This window comes from Mastomys coucha, unplaced genomic scaffold (genome assembly GCF_008632895.1).
Source record: "Mastomys coucha isolate ucsf_1 unplaced genomic scaffold, UCSF_Mcou_1 pScaffold9, whole genome shotgun sequence".
NCBI lineage: Eukaryota > Metazoa > Chordata > Mammalia > Rodentia > Muridae > Mastomys > Mastomys coucha.
Window position 1 is genome coordinate 74680780 of NW_022196915.1, and position 5502 is coordinate 74686281.

Here is a 5502-nt window from a genome sequence, read left to right on the forward strand (position 1 = left end):
AGTTCAGAATACACGAAGTACAATCCACAAACTACAAGAAACTCAAGAAGAAGGAAGACCAAAATGTAGACACTTCATTCCTTCTTAAAAGGGGTAACAAAATACCCATGGAAGGAGTGGCAGAGACTAACTATGGAGCAGAGACTGAAAGCTCACCCTCTGTAGTTCTTGCTGGCTGCCAGGTTGAATTCTGCTGTTCTGGCTGTTCTCAGTTTCTCACTGAATTGCTCTGCTTGGTCTCGAACTAACTCTGGCAACTTGCTCTAATCTTCTAGCTCCATCTTAACCTGTGGCTTCATCTGCCTCTATTGAGCTGCACTAAAATGCATAAACTCACAAACTCAACTCCCCTGCACTGCACTGAGGACAATGACTCCCAACTGACCTAACTGAACTGAACTGCACTGACTGACTTCCAACTCACCTCTCTCTTCCTGTACTATTCTTTTTTTTTTCTTTTCTTGAGACAGAGTTTCTCCGTGTGGCCTTGGCTGTCCTGGAACTTACCAGGTAGACCAGGCTGGCCTCAAACTCAGAAATCCATCTGCCACTTGTTTCCAAGTGCTGGGATTAAAGGCGTGCGCCACCACCACCCGGCTGTACTATTCTTAAATATCAAAATCTGTTCTAAGGACAATTGGGCATATCTTTTCTCTGATTCATTGTGTCGAATCTTTCTCTCATTCATCATTTTGTCTGCACCTTGATTATACATCACTTTCAAGCCTAGCTGTTTTCTTCTACAAACTAACCTTAAGGTCACTGTTTTGGGTTAAAGGTGTGTACTAAATGCATGTCTATATTCTAGCCAGAGCAGCCATACTGTTAGATTAAATTCCTCTACAGAAATTGCTATCATGCTAATTATGTGGACCAATTAGTTATATTAATATTATATTCACTGCATTGGATCAGTGTTTATAGAATATTACTGATAAAGTGATCAAGAGAATCTATTGGAAGATGACATACCATATTGATGCCAATGAACGCCAGGAGAGATGACAAAGCAGAGAGTGAACTCACTGAAAATGAAATATCTCTTGATTAACTCAAACTGGGATCTAGGACAACAAATTGTGTTGTTATTCATTTACTAATTACTTCAGATAGGAAAGAAAGTCATGAAATTGCTCTAGGGAGAAATTGCTGAAAATGGAAATAAATGTACTTGGATTTGGCAATTCAAGCAGAGTATGTAAAGGTATTAGGATATCATATATTTAGATAGTTTCAAAGATGTAGATTCATTTTCTGGGTTCTGGAAAGGGTGACTTGAAGGTAATTTCTATGAAAAATTACTAACTATAAAGATCATAAAAAGATAGACCTTAAATTATCAGTCTTTAAACCATACAGAAATCCATATTAGAGTTAAAAAATTTGCATTTTGACTAGAGTCATGCAGAGATTCACATTTTTGTGGCCATAAAAAATAGATAATTTATCTAGTCATGTTGATCTGTCTCAAGATAAGTACTGTCACTGGGTGGTGGTGGTGTACGCCTTTTGTCCCAGCACTTGGGAGGCAGAGACAGGTGGATTTCTGAGTTCAAGGCTAGCCGGGTCTACAGAGTGAGTTCCAGGATAGCCAGGGCTATACAAAGAAACCCTGTCTCAAAAACAAACAAACAAAGAAAGAAAACAAAAAACAAAACAAAACAAAAAAAAAACAAAAACAAAAAAGAGATAAGTACTGTCTCTCATTTTATCTACTTGTAAGCAAACAGGTAGCTGAATAGAACCCTAATATACAACTTTCTGATTCTCTCAGGTACACTGTACTTCCCCTTTCTTTGGTTCCATTCTCCTTTAAAGATTTCAGCGAACTTTTCTTCAATGCTCAATAAGCTCACATGTACTTTTCTTAAGTTGAATAATTTTTTTCTTTCTTTCTTTTTTTTTTATTAATCATTGCATTCATTTACTTCTCAAATGATATCTCACTTCCCGGTTACCCCTCCACCAACCCCACATCCCACGTCCACCCTCCCTCTACCTCTTTGCCTGTATGATAGTCCTCCCAGATCAATTCACAGTGTCCCACCCCACTGCTCCAGCATCCCATTATTCTGGGGCATCATACCTCCCCACTACCAAGGGCCTCCCTCCCATTGCTGTCAGGCAAGGCCATCCTCTGCTACATATGCGTCTGGAGTCATGGATCCCTCTATGTACACTCCATGGTTGGTGGTTTAGTCTCTGGGAGAACTGGGTGGTCAGGTCAGCATATATTGTTCTTCCAATGTGGTTGCAATAGTCCTCTGCTCCTCCAGTTCTTCCACCAGCTCCCTGACCAGGTTCTTTGAACTCAGTCAGATTGTTGGCTCCAAGCATTCACATCTGCATTTGTCAGTTGCTGGCCAGACCTCCCAAGGCACTGCCACACCAGGTTCCTGTTAGCAAGCACTTCTTGACCACAACAACAGTGTTGGGTTTGTTGTCTGCATACTTGATGGATCCCCAAGTAGACAATCCCCAGTTGGCCCTTCCTTCAGTCTCTGTTCCATTTTTTGACCCTGTTCTTCCTTTGGCCAGGAACATTTCTGGGTTAAAAACTTTAAGATGGGTGGGTGGTCTCATCCCTAGACCGGGGCATGCTTATCTACTGGAAGTGGTCTCTACAGTTTCTATCTCCCCATTGAATCCTGAGTTCCTCACATTTCCCTTGTGTCTGGGATACTCCATTGGCTATCCCCAGTTCCTCATCCCTTTTGCTACCTATTTTTGTTTGATTTCCTGACCCTCTATACCTCTCTTACATCTCTAATTCCTGATACTGCCTCCTTATTTCCTCTCTCTTCTCTCTCCCTTCCAGGTCTCCCTATCCCTCCACATTCCATGATCATCCTGTTTACCCCTCAATGCAGTACTGAAGCATCCCCAATCTAGTCTTCCTTCTAATCTCCATATGGTTTGTGAATTGTATCCTGGGCATTCTGAGCTTTTGGATTAATATCTACTTATCAGTGTGTACATACTGTGTGTGTTCTTTTGTGATTGGGTTACCTCACTCAGGATGATATTTTCTAGTTCCACAATTTGCCTGTGAATTCCATGAAGTCATTGTTTTTAATATCTGGGAACTCCATTGTGTAAATGTACCACATTATCTGTATCCATTCTTCTGTTGAGGGGCATTTGAGTTGCTTCCAGCTTCTGTCTATTATAAATAAGGCAGCTATGAATATAGTGGAACATGTGTCCTTGTTATATGTTGGAGTATATTCTGGGTATATGCCCAGTAGTGATATAGCTGGATCTTCTGGTAGAAATATTTTCAATTTTCTCAGGAACCGACAGACTGATTTCCAAAGTGGTTTTACCAGCTTGCAGTCCCACCAGCAATGGAGATGCATTCCTCTTTCTCCACAATCTCACCAGCATCTGCTGTCACCTGAGTTTTTGATCTTAACCATTACTAATTTGAGGTGGAATCTCAGGGTTGTTTTGATTTGCATTTCCCATATGACTAAGGATGTTGTACATTTCTTTAAGTGCTTCTCAGCCATTCAAGGTTCTTCAGCTAAGAATTCTCTATTTAGCTCTGTACTCCACTTTTTAATAGGGTTATTTGGTTCTCTGGAGTCTAATTTCTTGAGTTCTTTGTATATTTTGGATATTGATCCTTTATCAGATATAGGATTGATAAAGATCTTTCTCCAGTCATTGGTTGCCATTTTGTCCTATTGATACTGTCTTTTGCCTTACTGAAGCATTTCAGTTTCATGAGGTCCCATTTGTATCTTTTTGAGATTTTAATACATTTTCCTTTTCTATTTCACTTTCCTTCCTCTAAACAATCCCCCACACACTTTTCCTTTCTTTCAAATAATTGACATTTTTCAATAACAAACACATACAATAAATTTAAATTTTTGCTATAAATCAAAACCAAAATAATAAACTTGGGTTTATTCTGAGGTTAACATTTTCCATTTTAAATTGCCACAAAAGATAATCTTTGTCACAGGACTGGGTAAATATTACTTATTGCATTACTTTTTGTTTTGTTTTGTTTTTTGTTTTCCTACCTCAGATAATCCTGATTTATACTTTTATAAAGCAACTGAAAAATGAATTCCTTTGGTCCTAGACATATCCTAAATTACTTCATTACTATATAGTGCTCTTGTTATTTTTTACTTTGTCATCTGATTTAGTTTCCTAACCTACATCATATCAATATCTACATAATTGAAGTAACCAGTAGTCTTGTCTTTGAATACACTGAGTTCCTCTTTCCTAAATATTTTCTGTCTGTCAATTCTGTCTTGACTAAGGTGTTCTTAAAATTGGTACCAAAATGTCCCGGCCTGCAGGACAAGATATTTGGGGAAGTGAGGAGAGTCACAATCTGTGAATAAAGAATGGGTGAGAGAGAAGACAGGACTCAAGGAAGCATTGCTTGTCAAGAGCCGTTTACTTGGTTGAGCAGGGCATATTTAAAGCAAAAATCTTGGAGGGGAGGGGGAGAGAAAGGAGAGAGAAGGAAGTTTACAAGGGGAGGGGGAGAGGAAGGAGGGAGAAGGATGTTTACAAGATCTTCTGGGGCTAAAACCCCAGGGGAAGTTGTGGACGGGGGTTGGGGGGTGAGATCTCAGAAGTCATGGTACACTGAATGTTTCTTATCTCAGGGCCAAGCTGGATCTTACAGAGCAGGATGTTTATTCCAAGCTGCTCAGCCAGCTGGGGCAGGATGTTTTTCTCAGGTCTCTGGGGCAGCATGTTTTTCTCAGGTCTCTGGGGCAGCATGTTTTTCTCAGGACTCTGGGGCAGCATGTTTTTCTCAGGTCTCTCATGGTTCCCAACATCTCCCCCTTGTCTGTGTAGTAAGGTCAATTGGGCCATCACAGTGAAGTGCCCTGGAAGGAGGCCTCTCAACCTCACCTTTGAGGTCTCACAATGGGAGCCTGAGCCTGGTAGAGGGAAATGCTCAAACTCTTACCCGTCACTGGGTCAACCCCCCCACACGGGGCTGCCCTGTCTTAGGTGGTCGAGACTTAATGCCAGCTCCGTCTCTGACTTACCAGGTCCCTTGTCGTGGGGAGAGAGCCAGGGTGGGTGATGGCCTTAGGCTATTTGAGTAGAGGGGGAGATGGGATGGACCTTTCCTAGCGAGACCCAAGTCAAAACTTATCTTTCCAGCGGCCCTCTTGTAAGACCTGAAAGTTGAGAGGCTGGCTGAAGGGCGGGGAGTCTGGGGGGGCATGCAGGGCCACAGAGATGGGAGCCTGCGATGGCTCTTCAGTGTCAAGGCGATGATAGTGGACCTGCACCGGTTTGGTAGTGGAGTCAACCTGATTCTTAACAAAAGTAGTGAAAGACCCCCAGAACTGGGGAGATCCTTACTCAAGTCTTGGGATGACGCGACCACCCAATGATTCACGAGAGACCAAACTTGCTGCAATCACATGAGGAGGTTTTATTACAGGCAAGACGGGACAAGAGCTCAGGCCAGCATGCTGGGGTCGAAACTCATACACCGCGCAGGGAGTAGAG